At 37.9% G+C, this 18,544-nt stretch overlaps 1 protein-coding gene and 2 long non-coding RNA genes across 8 annotated transcripts in view; 2 read left to right on the top strand and 1 right to left on the bottom strand.

Annotated features, from left to right (window-relative positions):
• The window catches only part of ZNF385D (zinc finger protein 385D), a 940,329-nt gene that overhangs the window by 304,635 nt on the left and 617,150 nt on the right, over positions 1–18,544 (bottom strand). The window lies entirely within an intron of this gene.
• LOC144579941 (uncharacterized) lies at positions 118–5,476 on the top strand. 2 transcript variants are annotated; one of them, XR_013528699.1, is made up of 2 exons: positions 118–314; positions 4,887–5,476. It is a non-coding gene; the product is annotated as an uncharacterized LOC144579941 (long non-coding RNA). The 2 variants fall into 2 exon arrangements; XR_013528698.1 differs by lacking the exon at positions 118–314 and adding an exon at positions 2,273–2,677.
• LOC144579940 (uncharacterized) overlaps positions 6,442–18,544 on the top strand; it is a 29,805-nt gene continuing 17,702 nt past the window's right edge. The window contains exon 1 of the long non-coding RNA XR_013528697.1: positions 6,442–9,843. This is a non-coding gene — a long non-coding RNA (uncharacterized LOC144579940). The remainder of the gene's footprint in view (positions 9,844–18,544) is intronic.

Here is an 18,544-nt window from a genome sequence, read left to right on the forward strand (position 1 = left end):
GAGGTTGCGGTGAGCCGAGATCGCACCATTGCACTCCAGCCTGGGTAACAAGAGCGAAACTCCGTCACAAAAGAAAAAAAAAAAGGATTATACATGTGCATCTGTGCTTAGTGACCTGAGGTCATTTAGCGGTGATGTGGAGGGAGCTCTGAGCTGGGAACAGACAGCTGGATTTTCGTCCTGGGTCTGGTGCTGCAGGCAGGTAGGACTTTGGAAAGTAACAAATCTCAATGTGACTCAGTTTCCTCATCTGTCAAAGGAGCGGCTAAAAATTATGTCTTCACCTCCTTTTAGCTCCAAAACTCCATGACAAGGTAAGTTCTAATATTTGGTCAAAGATCCTGGCATCAGTTTAAATTTGTTGGTGCTTATAAGGAACAAAGTAAAATGAAAATCAGTCTTTTTGGGTTAATTTTAGTTACTGTTACTGAAATGGGCAGCCGCAGTAACTGTTAGGAACTTACTATGTTCTAGGCCCTGGGCTGAGAACTTTGCAAACAGTATTTCATGTAATGCTTACAACAATACTGGAAGGGTTGTGTTATTTGCTCTCAGGCAGAGTAAAGTAACTTACCCAAGATGGCACAGCTCATAAAGTGGCAGAAATTGGATTTAAACTCAGGTAAACTCAGTTACTCCTGCCTAATGCCACTGCTCTGAACCGTTATTCCCTCCTCATATAATTTATGATTCCTGAATGTCCCAGTCTACTTATTGGCTTCTCCTGAACCATGGACATTCCTCACCCAAGTCCCAAAATGTGGAAATAAATATGAAATTACTCTATGACAACAAATTTTAAAAGATGCTTTTACTTATTCCTTATCATTTTATATGTTTTCATTGATTTTTTGTATTCGATGTTAAAAATTATTTTCTTACAGCTTGATTTGATTCTCCCCCATTCTAATATTTTCATTTCATCATCCTTTCAGTTCTCTAAAAATTTCAACAGATTTGCATCAGTAAACTTTGTTAGTTTTTTCCTTTTTACAATCTGTTTAATTAAGCCCAATGATTAAAGCATCTGAAGTGCACTTGCACACACACACACACATACAATAACAACAACAACAACAATACACTAATCTTGATGTCCTTACTAAAACTTAACTATCATAAAGTAGTTTCTCCTTGAAGCAAAAGGTTTGTTTCCAAAGCTTCCATGGTAGAAGAAGCCGTGCGTAGATTGGAACTTCAGTTGTAATTAAAACTCTCACAGGCTCAATACTTCCTCTCATATTTCTTAAAATGCACAAACCACAAATATGATGCTGTCAGTAACACATTATACATTTTACATGAGTATTAATGGATACCATGATGTTTATTTCCATTTTCCATCTCCTTCAGGATCTCTTGTCCTTTTAGAAACAACGATACCCATAAATTCACTGTGCTTTATTGAAGCAATGTACTGAAAGGCAGGTACATTGTTTATTATACTGAATCCTCCTTCCAAATGTTCAATGACTTTCTAATTTTTTGAGCCATAGTTGTCTGCACCTGCTTTTCACTAATAATTTAGTCCCCATGAGTTTCTAGAAAGCCTCTCTAATCCTATGCTGACTGACTGTACTCTTTGCAGAAGCGGGCGTTCTCTCAGACAACTTCATACCTCCTGAGGCTTCTACGAAAAATAACTCACCTTTTTCTTTGGTTTCCTTGTGTACTCTTAAACCATCCATTTACTAATTCTCTTCAATAGAAGTGACTCTTGAATGATATTAGAATGAAACACCTCAAGGTTGCATAAACTAGAAGAGAAAAACATTACCTACTACTTTAATCATTGGGCTTAATTATACAGAAGAAAACTCATAGATAAGAAGGACATCTCCACATATATTTTCAATATTTATTATAAAAGTAAATTCAATAGTTTTCCAGTTCTGTATAAAGTTAAATGTACACTTAACATATGACCCAGCTGTCCCACTCCTAGGTGTTTTCCCAAGAAAAGTAAAAATTTTACACAAAAACCTATCTGTAGATGTATACAGTGCATTTTTTTGTAATCACCAAAAACTAGAAACAAACTGTCCTTCAATGAAGTGAACAAACTATGGCATATTCATACATGAAACTCTTCTTAGCAATAAAAATAATAAGTTATTGATACATAAAACACGAATGACTCTCAAAGGCTTTAGGATGATTGAGATAAGCCAATCTCAAAAGACTACATACTCTATCATGGCTTCAATTAGATGACCTTTCAGAAAAGGTAAAACTACAGAAACAGAAATCAGACCAGTGCTTTCAGGGGTTGGGTATGGGAGTAGGGGTTTACCAAAAAAGACATGGGGAATTTTGGGGGGCAAATGGAACAGTTTTATATTTCAATCGATGGATGTGGTAATGGTTACGTGACTGCATGCAGTTGTCAAAATTTGTAGAACTAAAGAATAAAAGGAGTAACTTACACATTTACGAAAATAAATAGATAAATACTTGTTTTCTTTCATAAATTGCCTTTGCAAGACCCAATGATCTGCTGAGACTGGGGTAGGGCGATATGGTTAAGATTACCTGTCTAATTCCTAAAACCCAATTTATTTTGTATTAAGTTCAACTGTATGGCTTTTCCCGAATTCCTTAATGTGCACTGACTTCTTTTCGTCTTCATCATAATCCTCCAAAACCTGAGAATCATCAAACTCCACAATGCATATTGGTGAGCAGTGCCCAATCTGTACTACATTTTAAATTAGTGTGTTACTCCTCACATTTTCTCCATTTTGATGCTCAGTTGTTTCTACTTACACTCATGTATGTTTGGGACAGGATCTCTTAAATCATAGATTAAAAAAGGATCCCTATAACTATGCAGACTTTTAGTGTTGGAAGCAATATTTAATGTCTTTGAACCATGAATGCTTGAATATCTCCATGCAATGGTTTCTTCAAAGAGTTATGTAACCTTTCATTGAATACTTCTAGGGTAGGGGAATGCATCACTACATGAGCTAGGCTAATTAATTGATCCACAGCTCTGATGTTAAGTAGTTTTTCTTAGAATTCAGCCGTCACTCACTCATGTCTGTAATAATAAAATCACTTTGCTAATCTAAATGCTCTCTGATTTCCCCCATTCCTTCTTCTATCATAGCAATGTGACTTTGTCTTTGAGCAACTTAAACCTCTCTGGGTCTTAATTTCCTTATCCCTCTAAAAGTTTTCTATAAATTAAATATATAGTCCTTTTCCCCTCCCCTAAAATGATTTCGAAGTTTCTTATATTCTATTAATGAGAAACTATATGTGTGTAAAGATTGGAGAAATCATTCAGAAATTTAGAAATGATTTACCTCACTCACTTCAATACATATTTTAAAACAACAGTAAATAAAGGGCAATTCTGTTACAAGTAATCCAGTTCTAACAGCCTCAGAACCCATACATCATTGACATGCAGTCTGTTGCTATCTTATAGCGAAAACAGATGGAAATTCCACAACCCTTCCACCAACACACACACACACACACACACACACACACAAACATACATTTATTCTGCCTCTTCAGATTTTTTAATGCATCCAAGTAATTTGGATGTTCATTTTTAGTTTTACTGACATGTGCATCTCTAAAGATATTAACAGGAAATAAAGAGCAACATCTAATGCTAAGCCCTATTTACTCCAAGATTTGAGAAAGAATTCTGAGACAGGAATTCCATCTGGCAACCCATTTTTCTACCTTTTTCATATCATTAGGTGTGACAATCCTACAGAATACAAGTATCGAATTATAGACCAAATAACCACTTTCCTAAAAAACATACAATTGTGTAAATGTCATTTTGCTAATTATAGTCTTCTGTGATATCCTATAGCTGATTAAAACATTACAATCTAAATCTTTACTTGATGAGGCATTTGAAACCTTTTTAAAACATGTATCCCACCATTTCTGACATCTTCTGCCACCACCTACCATCACAGCCCTTTTCCTCAATGGCAATAGTCAAGTAATGATGCCCCAAACTTGCTCTTTCATATCTTTGCACATCCATTTACTATGGTCTTTCTGCCCTAAAACATCCTTCCTTCTAGAAAACCATTATGCATCTGTATCCTCCTCTCCCTCCATTGTACACATCTACTTCCAAGGCATCACAGCAGGAATGTGAGACCCATGTTACAGAGCAGGATCTCTGCCCATTAAAGCTAGGTGCCTTGCATTCCTTATTTGCCAGTGAACACCTCCCCGACCCACCCTAACATAGCCCATTGGCTAGTTCAACTCAGGGTCTCTTCTCTTACTTCATTATGTGAATGTCACCTCCCATCCTCACATTTGAACAAACAGTGTTTCTATAATCTGTAACATCTTCATATACCTTCAAGAGGTTTAAGCCATTATACAATGTATTTTAAATAATATAAAAGTAAACTCTGTTTAAAAAAATTTGTCACTTGTAAAACTGCTATAAAATAACTTAAGAAATTTCATTATACATATTTATTTGTAATGTGAAAGTTTAATGCTGAAAGAAATGAGAATTGTTCATATGAAGAATATCCCAGTTTGCAATATATAACCACTTGAAAACACATTTTTACTATTGTCTGAATACATAAAACCTGTTGTTGCCTTTATCTATTCCGAGCAAATATAATTTTCTCTACTCTCTCAGGAGTAATTTATTTCTTAAATCTACCATATGCTTTCTGCCTCTACTGTCAGTGAATTAATTCATTCTCCATTTATCTCCCGACATATTGCAACAGACTCTAACTGGCTTTGATGCTTTCACTCTCAACCCACCACACACACAAATACACATGCACAAACACTATTTCCAACTTGCCATTTTTCTTGGACATAAGAATAACTTTTCAATGTAAAAATAATTTTCTTTCACTTGCCCTCTATGCCAGCTTGGACATTCTTAGAGCCGCCGATGAAGAAAGCCAAGTGAATATCCCCTGCACTTAAATTCAGATGCTCCTCTGGTTCCATTGTCGGAAGCCAAGGGCACACCCACACACGTGGAGTTAAGAGTTCCTGCTCACCAACCTCAAAGGAAGTACAGAGTACAAGGAGAATCAGCAGTGTAAAAGGGAAGTTCCAAAACAGAAAAAAGAAGACTGTCCCTCTGCAGACTTGCATTTGCCAGTTGCAGAAGTAAATTGAGAGCCCCCAAACTTGAGTGCTCTGCAATCTCCTTCCATGATATTTCTTTCCATCGTCTCAGTGCTGAGGGCACTGTATCCTCTGTAATCTGCCATGTGGTGGCTGTTTTCTCTTCTACCTTCCTTATAATATGGGGCCTAGAGGTGGGGTGTAAGTTCTCAGTGCTCTTCGTCACCATCTCCAGCCTGCTCTCCTTCCCTCCTTCTCCCTCCTGGCTTTAAATTTTATATCCTCAGAGCAATCACTACTTTCCATTGCCACTGACACTGTTGAAATGGGGCAACTCTCTTGATGGTTTTAGCACTTGCTTTCCTATCACTGCCTCTTACACTACATCTGACATAATTTTTAGTGATTTTGATATACCCATAGTCCATATATCCAGTTCACTGGACTATCTGTTCCATAGCCTCCTCTTCTTCAAAAATCTTGTCTTCTACCCTACCCATGCCACTCAGTCCCACAGTCAGACTGCATTTTGTCATTAGCAATAACTGCAATTTTACTAGACTCTCAGTTTCAAACATACCATTCTTCAAACACCACTTTAAAAAAAAAAACTGACAGGTCACTCTCTTATGATATCAACACAGTCTTTCAGCCATGGGACCCAAAATCTACGGATCTTACCACCTTTTCAACCCTTCACTCTATTCTTTATCTTCTTTTTAACCAGCTTAACCCTTTGGTCAATCAATATAATAACACCCATGCACACACGCTCAACCCTCTAACATTTTATTGTTTCTTTGATCCCTGGGCTAAACAAAACTCTGCTTAAATTTAAATCTTTGCCTACTCCTGCCTTCTCCATGCAGCTGATTTGGTGAAAGAATATATTAATTGTGCCCATAATGACCGCTCTCAATTAAAACCCATGATCTTTAACATCAAGTGGGCCTTCTGGCAGGCCTTCTTGCTGCCCAGTAAACAAACTACTTTTCCTGACACTTACTGAGTACATTTATTCGCTTTCCTGCTTTCCTAGACTACGTATTTAATAAGTCTCTATGTTTTCACTTTTCTCATAAACCTCCAATACTTCTTTCCCCACCCACTTCTGAGCCTCACTAAAGAAGTTGTAAACAACCAAAGTATCATACATTCCCATGTTCCTCACTGTGTCCACATACTCTACCACTCCCACTTTTTATGAATGAAAGGCCAATGTTTCAAGCTAAGGCCAGTCTCTTCTTTTGATTCCTACCCTGAAGCCTGCACAAAGACACCACTCTTTTACTCCTCTCTCTCTCTTCTGCATCACAAATTTTTCTTTCCTTACTGTGTCCTGTTAATTTTCCAACATGTATTATTTCTCCAATCTTCAAAAACAAAAACAAGCAAAACAATTTTCCCAATTCTATTTCAATCTCTAGCTAACACTTCATTCTCATCTTCCCTTTACAGCAAAGCTCCGTGAGAGGGTTATCTATAATTTCTCTCTCCAAAATCCCTGTTACTACTGCCTCTTTTTTAAAAAGTAGATTTTAGTGTGTATGTTTATGATATATACCATGATATTATAAGACACACACGCATGTTAAGATGGTAATTAAGATGAAACTAATGAATGTATACATCGTCTCACATATTAACCCTCCCCGCAATGCCCTTGGCAAGAACAGCTATTATGTACTCATTTAGCAAAATTACCAAATACAATACACTGTTATTAATTATAGTTTTTAGGTTGTATTTTAAATCTTTCCACTTGTTCATCCACATATTCTCTATTTTCTTGAAATGAATGATATACTTTTTGAATTTATATACATTTATGTGGTATAAGCGTAATTTTGTTGCATGCATAGTGGTCAAGATTTTTAGGGAATTCACCAACGGAATAATATACAGTGTACTCATTAATACATCCACCTTCCTCACACATCATTAATCTTTCAAGTTTCCATTCTGTACGCCCATGGTGTCCACCTTTTCTTAGCACCCACGTATGGGTGAGACTATGTGATATTTGTCTGGCTAGTTTCACTTGAGATAATGACTTCCAATTCCATCCAAGTTGCTGCAAAAGACATAATTCCATTTCCTTTTTGTGGCTGAATAGTACTCCATTGTATATGTATACCACATTCTCTGTCTCTAATCATCCATTGATGGACACTTAGGTTGATTCCATATCTTTGCTTTTTTGAATAGCGCTGCAGTAACATGAGTGCAGGTTTTTTATTTATTTATTTTTTTAGTATGTCAGTTTCTTTTCCTTTGAGTAGATACCCAATAGCAGAATTGCTGGATCAAATGGTAATTCTAGTTTCAGTCCTTTAAGAAATCCACATACTGTTTTCCAGAGTTTCATCCTTACAACACTCTAAATTTCTGTCTATATGTTATCTATACTAATTTCTTTGGCAATCTCTTCCAATCTCATGTTTTAAATATTTTCTATCTGCTAATAACTATTACATTTGCATTTCTAGTCTAGACTTCTCCACTAGACTTCAGATACCATATATCTAATTGCCTACTCAATATTTACAATTGAAGATCTGACATATTTTTAAAGACTTGCATGTTCAAAACTGAACTCTAGCTATTCACCCATCACATCTGTTTCTCTCAAAATCATTTTCATCTCAGGAAATGGAAGCTTCATCTATCTAGTTATTCAAGTTCTGAAACTTGGATTCAATCTCAATACCCCACACCCAACCCCTCAGCAGATCCTGTCTGCTCTACTTCCCAAAGTACACATTTCTCACCACCTCCAATGCCACCACTCTTGTTCCTGGCACCAACAAGCCTCACCTGAAATATTTTCATAGCTTTGCAGCTGGTTTCTTTGTTTCTTCTCTTGTCCTATTCAAGCTATTCCCAACACAGCAGCCCCACATGTGTCAAATCATTTTCTCCTATTCCTCAGAATCCGCCAATACCTTTCATCTCTGAGTGACAGCAAAGGCCTCATAACATCCTAAAGTCCCCACACGATCACTCTATTATCTCCCTAGATGATCCCCACCATTACCTTCCTCATCTCTTGAAGCACACCTCCTACAACGCTCTGCCCCTCTCATGTCCCTCCACCCATGCTGGCCTGCCTGGATCATTTCTCTGAAGTACCAGGGACAGTTTTCCCTCAGGACTTCTACACTGACCATTCCCGATGCCTAGGATGATGTTTTGCCTAGACATGTGCCTGGCTTGATTTCTCAGCTTCCTAATTATGTTACTCAGAGTTTACTTTTTCATTGAAATCTTCCCTGACCTCTCATTTCTCTTCACCCTTGGCTTTCTAATTTTTCTACTTAAAAATGTATTTCCATACAGCATAGGGAACACTTTACTCATTTATCTTGTTATATCTCCACTAACACGTAAGTTCTATCAGGGTAGGACATTTCTTTTTTCACTGCTCTGCTCTCAGTGACTAAAAAAAACTCCTGACACATAGTATATTCTCACTGAATACTGGGTGAATAAATGTACAAATGGTTACTTCCAAGTGGGCATTGACTGAAAAAATACAACGAAAAAATTTTCATGAATATAGTTATAGCTAAGTTCTCTTTTTAAATCATAAAATCATTAAATACATTCAAAGAATAGCAGAAAAGATATGCACAGGAGGATATTCTGAACCTCTCTTAAATTTTCCAACTTACAGAGTATTTGGAAGTCATATGGGATTTTCACATCCCTTGTGATGACTTCTTGTTTCTCTCTGAGGTCCTTGATACAGAGATTGGAATTAATGCTTAATAGTTAGTTCTGCCAGTGTAATCTTGCCAAAATACAAAGCCTCATCATGTCACTCTTCTGGTTAAAATCCTTCAGAATTGCTTATGGCTTGATATGGTTTGGTTGTGTCCCCACCCAAACCTCATCTTGAATTGTAGCTCTCATGATTCCCACATGTTGTGAAGAAGGCATCCAGTTGGAGATAATTGAATCATGGGGCAATTCCCCCATACTTTTCTTGTGCTAATAAGTCTCAGCATATCTGATGGTTTTATTAAGGGAAACCCCTTTTTCTCAGTTCTCATTCTCTCGTCTGTGTCCCTGTAAGACGTGCCTTTTACCTTCTGCCGTGATTGTGAGGCCTCCCCAGCCATGTGGAACTGTGAGTCCATTAAACCTCTTTTTCTTTATAAATTACTCAGTCTTGGGTATGTCTTTATCAGCAGCATAAAAAGTGGACAAATACATTCTGATAGCAAAGCTTCTCAAATTTTCATTGACATCAAATTCATCAGGAGGTCTCCTTAAAATACAGACTACTGAGTTGCACCTCAAAGTTTCAAATTCAGTAAGTCTGGGAAGGGACCAGTGAATTTCCATTTCTATCAAGCCCCCAGGTGATTCTGTTGTTGCTAATGTTGGGACTGCACTTTTTAAATCACTAGGTTAAATAAAAAGTGAATAGGGTTGCTTGCCATATGTCTCCCACAAATGAATCTACATGATATATTTCAGAAGTAAGCCATATGGGCCCTCTAGGCAAGCCCACTGGGAGCTTTCTTGAAATCCTTTTCCAAGTTTCCTCCTGACCAATCCTTCTGTGGTTCCTACTCAGACTGTACTCTGCAATTGGATCCCCTGGGGTTGATATGAAGAATGGTTCTTACTCAGTCTCCTGAGAAACCCTTCCAGGGACATTCCTGAAAGCCCAGTGAGAAGACTAAGTTCTGGGAACCACTGGTGTCTACATTAGTCAGCCAGCTGTAGCCACCAGCCAACAAGGTATGATAACAATGAAAGCCAGTATTTATCTAAGCACTTACAAAGTGCTTGGATATTTGCTAAGAACTTTACTCATATTATCTTATTTAATCCTCTCAAAAATCCTACAACGCAGGTGCCTTTATCTCTATAGATGAGAAAATGCAACTTTATCAAGATTAACTATTAATTAAATAACTAAATAGCTTGTTAGCGGCAAAGTTTGGACTTGAGCCCAGACATTCAAATTCCAGAGGCCACAATCACAACCTCACTTCTGCATTTCCTTCTCCTAAATATGAAACATGGAAAGATAAAAACTAAAATGATTCATGTATTTCCTTCTCAACCTGACTGGAGAATGTTCAGGCCAAACTGACAAACACAATTGAATCCATGTTTTAAAAAGATCAGCCCTGTAGGGTTTATTTATCTCCAAATCAATTCTTAATTTTTTTCGAATCTTAAAACTGTATCTTCAGCACCCAGTCAAACATTTAAAAATTGTTAAAATTCTAACCCAAGAAAAGTAATGAAGCGAAATTATTCAAAAACTTCTAAAATTTTAAATGGCTACAAATTAGTCTAATATAGTGCCTAAGATATGCCAATGTTCCTTGTAGTAGCTATTACCTTGGATTTGGGCCCATGGCTTCTGTCATTTGCATTTAAAATACAGTACGGATAAAGCCCAGGCAAAGGTACATTTCAACCTTGATACTCAAAGTGTAGTGTGTGAACCAACTGCACTGGCTAAACCTGAGGGCTTATGAGAAATGCAGAGTCTCATATGCCACCCGGACCTCAATCAGTATCTGAATTTTAACAAGATCCCAGGTGTTCACTTTACACACTTGTTACGAAACTTTAAATCCAGGCATACCGGTAAGAAGTGTCATGTAGTAAAAGTGTCCTGGTCCAGATGAGGCAGAATAGGCAGTCAAGGAAGTGGCCATGTTCTCTGGACACAGCAACCCTGGGGACTGTACCGCCAACACAATAAGCCTCAGCATTTGCACTGTAATTGAACTCATTCAAGCAAAGCTATTTTCAGCAGGGAATTTCCTCCATAGAGAGCATGCGCACTTTAATTTTACTGGTCCTCAAACGGACCCTTTGCTCATTTTAATAGTAAAAACCACACCCCTGGGTAGAGATTTAAAATGCTAATGAGACATATGATGTATGAACAAGCATATATAGCTAGTGCACATGTGCACCCAAAGACCACCCCAAACATGCTGATCCTTTCCACCCCCTTATGAATAATCATGTAAGGCTCTCTAGTGTCAGTCTTTGCTGTCCCATCCTTAGGAGCAGCTTGGCCTGAACTCTCTGACTCAGGGTATAATGTCTATTCTGCACCTAACTTACAAAATATTCTTTTTCCTTTTCAACAAATTACTCTATGCTGCATCTCTTTTGCTGTGTGTTTCTTGCTTAAATTCTCTTAAACTAAGAAGAACCCAGATATAACATCCTGTAGACATAGAATGATCAGGAGAATTCTCTCTCATAACTAGCTGTGTGACCTCAGATGATTTCACTTCTCTTGACCTATATTCTTTTCATTTGAAAAACAAGGAGAAAGAAGAATGGAACTAGAATAGAGGTTGTGAAACTTAGCTGCCCACTAGAATCATCTAGTGCGGGATCTTGAAAAAATACTAATGCCCATTTCTCCCCTCCGGAGAATCTAATTTAAATTGGTTGGGTTTACGGCCCGGACATTGGGACTTCAAAAACTTTCCCTACGTGACTCAAATGTGCAGCCAAGCTTGAGAGCCACTGGCCTAGAATAGCTGTTCATATAGTCCCTAGAACATCACCAACATCATTCAAACTTGTTAGAAATGCAAATTCTGGCCAGACTCAGTGACTCAAATCCCAATACTTTGGGAGGCTGAGGCAGGAGGATCCCTTGGGCCCCGAAGTTCTAAACTAGCCTGGGCAACATAGTGAGACCCCAGTCTCTACAAAAATTTAAATGTTATCCAGGTGTGGAGGCAGACATCTGTAGTCCCAGTTACTAAGGAGGCTGAGATGGGAAGATCACTTGAGCACAGAGGTTCAAGGCTTCAGTGAGCTTTGACTGTGCCACTGCACTGCAGCCTGTACAACAGAACAAGACCCTGTCTCAAAAAAATGCAAATTCTCAGGCCCTACCTCAGATGTACTGAATCTGAAGCCAAAACCTCTTGTGGTCAGACAGCAATCTGTGTTTCACAAGTTCTCTGAGTGATTCTGCTGCACATTCCAGTTTGAGAAGAGTGACCTGGAGAAGTCATCAAGGCCTTTTTCTTTCTGTATAGCTATAAATTTAGCACATATTTCTGATTGGATATGTTAACAATATGTTTGCCCCATGAGTCCTCTGACATTTAATGTGAAGACCTTCTATGTTAGGGTAGTAGTTGGGTTTGGGAAGAAAAGGAAGTTCACAGAAAGATTTTCATATAGTGACCAAAAGTCCATGATTGCAACCATGCAATTATTTCTACCTTTTTCCTGTAAGATTATCTTGATAGTAGAGCAGGGAAATAAATAACATATGCCCATGTGCTAAATGACATGCTTTGCTTAGAATTTCTTTTTTTAAAAAAATATCTTTCATTATTAAAGTTGTAACATTTTTTTTTCCTTTTCTAGTGGGCAGAGTTTATTTGAAAACATACTCTTGTGGTTTATATCCCTAGAAAGGGGCTAACTACCTTGCCCTGTCCATTGCTATCTTGGTCGCCTATGAGTTCCCTAGAAGGTCTCGGCCAGCATCACTACTTCCTCTGCAGGTTCCAAGACTCGGGACCAGTCAGCCCCTTTAAGATTCCTGCCTTTAGGTACAGAGCTGAAACAGAGTGGGTGAGATTAGAATACTGATGGATACTTCATTTGATATGAACAAAGGGTAACTAAAATCTTTGGACAGGCTCTGTCTCTCAATGGTCTAAAATAGACTTTCCATGGTTATAAAAAGAAATAGTCCATAGAAGAGAGCGTCAACATTTGGCAGATCCTAAAAATGACTCCACACAGAGGAAAATCCCCATCATTAAATATAAAAAAAGTAATTTTTTTTTGCTTTGAGTTTCTTTGAGGTTTAATTATCAAAATAAGGACAAGAAAATCCTATTTGTAGGCTACCTGATTTACTTTAAAATATTTTTGATTCTTAAATCCCTTAGCAATGATAGGAATATCGATTCAGACTATTTTAAGTTATGCAAGTGAAATGATTCACTTTATGGAAAAGATGCATTTATAAATCCACAAAGCCTCTCCACTTTATTTTATAAAGATCATCATGGAGTCTGGAGCCAAGCCTCACATTATAAGTCAGAACCGTAAAAGTATCCTATCTTAAAGAGATATTTGCCTCTGGGCGTGGTGACTCACTCGCTTAATCCCAGAACATTGGGAGGCAAAGGTGGGTGGATCACCTGAGGTCAAAAGTTCAAGACCAGCCTGGCCAACATGGCAAAACCCCTTCTCTACCAAAAAATTAGCCAGGTCTGGTGGCACACACCTGTAGTCTCAGCTTCTCACGAGGCTGAAGCAGGAGAATTGCTTGAACCTGGGAGGTAGAGGTTGCAGGGAGCCGAGATCGTGCCACTGCATTCTGGAGATAGAGTGAGACCTCGTCTCACCAAAAAAAAAAAAAAAAAAAAAAAAAAAAAAAAGAGAGAGAGAGATTTGCAAACACATAGCAGAGCCGCAGGAGGGGTGGTACTCAGTCCCAAAGGGGACAAGCAATGTAAGTCAATGGCAGCCTCCCAGCAAAGTTGCTATTTCTAGCAGACATGCTTTACAATAGCATTTCCCTCCCCTATGGTTGAATAAAACAACTAGCAGCTCTGAATAAAACCTTTTCTTTCAGCACCACTGTGTGAACAATAGATATTTTCTAGGATGTTTGTATCCATCCCTCTTCTCTCTTCCTCTCTCCCTTTTACCCTTGAAAACTGCCAGTGCTAATTACCACTGTCTAGTGCTTTGGTCCTGTTTGCCTTGCTTTCTCATTGCCAGGAAATGCAATGGACCCACCGATCAGGCCCAGGCCTGGTTCTCAGGAGTCTGGGCTCCCCCCACTAGAAAAGTTGTGCTCCCAGGTGGGCCAGTGATAAGACGTGGGTGCCATGGTGGCCTCTCAGATTCAGGATTGCTTTTCCTCAAAAAGCAGCATTCTTAGGCCCATGAACGTTCCATGTCTCACATCTCACATTCTCTCTGAATTCTGCCCCCAATATGACCTAGATTCTTTTGCCAACTTCCGCACAAAGGAGATCAGATCCTTTTCTCCATATTTCAAACCAATTTTGAAGCCTGCTGGCACTGAACAAAGTTCCTCCAGCTTGTAAGTGACCCTCACTGCCTTCTACAGTGTATCTGCAGTATATTTGGTCTCATCCACCAGATTTTTCTGTCTTCTCCCCCATTCCTCATACCTGTGTGAGCTTGCACCACTTTTGGATGTTGGGTCTATGTCCTGGTTGTCCTCAATCAGTTCCTCTGGCTCAGACAAACCCCTTTGAGTCCTGGCTCACGTATTTGTCACCCAGCTATGTGCTTCCTTCTGGTCTTGATGCCTCACAGCTGATAGTGCTCATCTTAGGTCCCAGGTAGTTTCCCCAATATTATAAAAGGTGAAAGAAAAAGAAAATAAGAGAAAAACCAGATGCCTACCCAAGAAATACAACAAATATGGTGGCATTTTCTCTACCAGATTCAGGTTATGAAAAAACACAGTCCTACGTTTTACCAGAACACAGAGATTCAAGACGCATGTGACACTATCACAGGACACATATCCACTATTAAAGAAATAAAGGCATTCAATTTAAAAACTTGTTTACTCACTTTTTTAAACAAAACTTGAGACCATCTGAATTTGTGACGATAAAATAAGCAATAGAAACCCTACAACTTTCTGAGAATCTACTATATATCAGTTGTTTTTCCAAGGTTAGTGCAGTTAATTCTTACAATAGCAAAACAAGTTAGGTATTTTTGCCACTGTATAGGTGAGGGAATATGGTCAGGAGCATACCCAATGTACTCAGCTAGTGAGAGGCAGAGGAAGGTCAACACATTCAAATCTTGGTTTAAATGTTACCTTCCTAATGAGGCCCACTCCTGCAAGTCAATCCACCCCTACATAGCTTCGCGGTCATGGCACTTATTATATTCTAACATTTTATATACTTCATGTATTAATTACAGTTGTCGTATAACTGTCTTTTCCTAAGAAAGTGTTAATTCTTTGAGTGCAGGTATCTTACTTGGTTTTGTTCACTGATTCACCCCTAACATCTAGGACACTGCTTAGAACATGGCAGAATTCAGCACATATGCAAGGAACCTACTGGTAAAATATTTGAATGTCTTCACTGTATGGTCTTAACTATTGTTCTATAATGCCACTATTCTGAGTACAGAAATAAAAATCCTATTTCATTTCATGCTGAGAAAATCTCTTTGGCAAAGATTAACGAAGGGTGAGCAAGAGGTCTTCTACCATTCTGGTTTTACTGATTGCAAAAATCAAAGTTAGAAGTATTCAAGTATTCCTTATACCTTAAAGCATAAAGACATATAAGCAACGGAAATTTTAAAAACAATAAAACCCTAAAATTGAATTGCTTATTAAGGCATATTTCTTTAAATATTGATTTGCTAGTCATTGGTTAAAAGGCCCTCATTCAAGCTATTTTAAGATTAAGAAGCAACACTTATTTTATAACCCACAGTGAAAATGGATTATCTTCCCACTCCACTGTCTTTAAAGATAAACTGTCATTTCTATAAGCAGTAGAAGGCAGTGTGACTTAAGGACTTTGGCAGTCTTATCGACTCTGAGGAACTCCAATAGAATTGAGGTTTCTCTCTCCCAACCAAGTACTTTAAAGATAAGGTCTTGGGCTCACCCAGTGGCTTACTAGACTGGGTTTCTGTAATCTCTCAGAATCCAATCGTGAATTGGGCTGTCAATTGACTAGGTGGGAAATCTGGCTCAGAAAGAAAATGAGAGGTTTAGGAAGACAGCAAAAGCCCAGAAAGCCAGGGCAAAAAAGAAAGAATACCTTAATAACCCAGAAGGATGACATCACTCATGATATCTGCCAGAAACTAGGCCTACAGTTCTAACTCAAATCCTTGTAGCTAGAAGGGTATTAATTGTATACCCAGTTTGAAATAAATCACAAATGACTTTTTATTAAATTCTCTCCAGAGCTGCTGGAATGCAGGAGCAACCTACTCTAGACCTGCTTTCACATTGCATGGACTTCATTCATCCATTCATTCATTCTTCCTTCACGCACTTATCACCAGAACACTTCCTGCTAGATAATAAATTGCTACCATCTAACTCGTTTTATGTGTAACTAACATTAGCTTATACAAACTACACACATTATCTCGTTTAAGAACAACCAAACGAAGAAACAGACACATGCATCCAAGGATTTGACCATGGTCATTCACCTAATAGACACAAGAAGTGGGAGTGAAAAGCCTGATCACAGAACATAGGATCAAAATGATTGCTCAGCACTATACCAGCAATGACTCTGAAAAGTCTGCAACCTAAAAACACAGATGAGCCTTAACCACAAACATCTGACCTGGAATCTGAAACAGTTCCCGAAGAGGAAAAGATGATGCCCAACTACGCTCTCCAACACTGTCTGGGCAAAAGAACCACTAGGGAAGATTTTGCACATATTTAAATCATTTTAAATGAATACATTTATTATCCTTGCAAATGCAGAGACATACAAACAACCAAACAAAAAAGTGGTTCATAATCTGTTGCCAGATAACTAACCCTTGATGAGGAAAAAAAAGTAAACAATCATTCCACATACAGTTTTGAGCATCAACTATGCGCCAGGTACTGTCTAATGCTAAGGATGGAGCAATGAACAAAGGAGACTTGAACCCCTGACCCAGTGGCACTTTCTATCCTCACAAAATGATGTAAAAGAAAAGAGAGTGTAAGTACTGCTTCCAAGTCTAACAACTGCTCATGAGTTCTTGCCTTTCGTTTTAGAAACACACATGCTTATAGCAGTGTAGCTATCAAAAAGCCTTCTTAAGCGTTTTCCTCCCCAAAGGATTCTTCCTATCATTTTGGGTCCTGTTTTCATTACTGCTGTTACAGTATAGATTTTTGTTGTTGCTGTTCATGGCTGCACGCTAGTCCAGCATTTTGGATGTCTCTTAATTTTACTTAATGCTTTTCCTACTGATGTTCACTTTTGTTGTTTCCAGTTTGTGTTTTAAAAACTAACATTACATTAATATCCTTAATGATATATCTAAGTGACCTTTTGGGAATTACAGTATATTTGTATTAAAAGCTTATTAGGGAAAAGGGTATGTGCTGTGAAATATATATGCATATATAAATATGATCAAGTCACTGTGCAGAGTTTGCAAAAATGTATTCCCTTCACACATTTGTATTTAAGAATGGCCCTTCCCACACCCAACCCTCAAACATTTGTTCAGTTCTTAAAAATTTACCAATCTGTTCAGAGAACAACTAGACATATTCTATTATTTTAATTTATATTTTGTTATTATGAAGTGCATTTTTGTTGAAAACACCTATTTCTTTATATGTAAGGTGTTTGTTCATTTTCTTTTTTAAAATAGACTTTTTAGAGTAGTTTTAGGCTCACAGCCATATTGAATGGGAAAGCACAGAGTTCCCATATATCCACTGCCTTCACACACTCACAGCCGGTCATCAACATCCTCCACCACAGTGGTACATTTGTTACTATTGATGAATCTATATTAACATGTCATAACTACCCCAAGTTTATGAAGTACATTAACATTAAGGTTCACTCTTGGTGTTGTACATTATGTAGGTCTGGACAAATGTATAATGTCACATCTGTCATTACAGTAACATACAGAATAGTTTCATTGTGCTAAAAGTCCTCTGTGTTCTACCTATTAATCCCTTGTCCTACCCTGGGAATCCCACTAATAATATAGTTTGAATACGAATTTGATTGAAAAGAAAGCCACACATAAGTGAATCCATATAATTCAAACTCATGTCGTTCAGAGGTCAATTGTAGTTGAAATAATACTGTATGTAGCCTTTTCAGATTGGATTCTTTCATTTGCTAATATGCATTTAATGTCCCATCACGTCTTTTCATCACGTGGTAGTTCATTTATTTTTAGTGCTTAATGATACAGCATTGTCTAGATATACCACAGTTAGTCCATTTACCTACTGAAGAGCATCTTAGTTGCTTCCAAGTTTTGGCACTTACGAATAAAGCTCCTATAAACACCCATGTTCAGGTTTTTGTGTAGACACAAGTTCACAAGTTCTCAGTTTCTTTGGGTAAATACCAGGAAAGATGATTCCTAGATCATACGGTAAAAAGAAGTTTAGTTTCGTAAGAAAGCTTAGTTTTGCCAACTGTCTTCTAAAATGCCTATACCATTTTGTATTCTCAGCAGCAATGGATGAGAATTTCTGTTGCTCCAAACTCTAGCCAGCATCTGGTGTTGTCAATGTTCTGGATTTTGACTATTCTGATGGGTTTGCAGTACTATCTCGTTGTTGTTTTAATTTGCATTTCTCTAATAATACAGGATGTGAAACACCTTTTCATATTCCTGTTTTCTGCCTGTGTATCTTCTTTGGTGAAGTGTCTGTTAAAGTCTTTGGCCCACTTTTTAACCAGGTTGTTTT

Source organism: Callithrix jacchus, chromosome 17 (genome assembly GCF_049354715.1).
Source record: "Callithrix jacchus isolate 240 chromosome 17, calJac240_pri, whole genome shotgun sequence".
Lineage (NCBI taxonomy): Eukaryota > Metazoa > Chordata > Mammalia > Primates > Cebidae > Callithrix > Callithrix jacchus.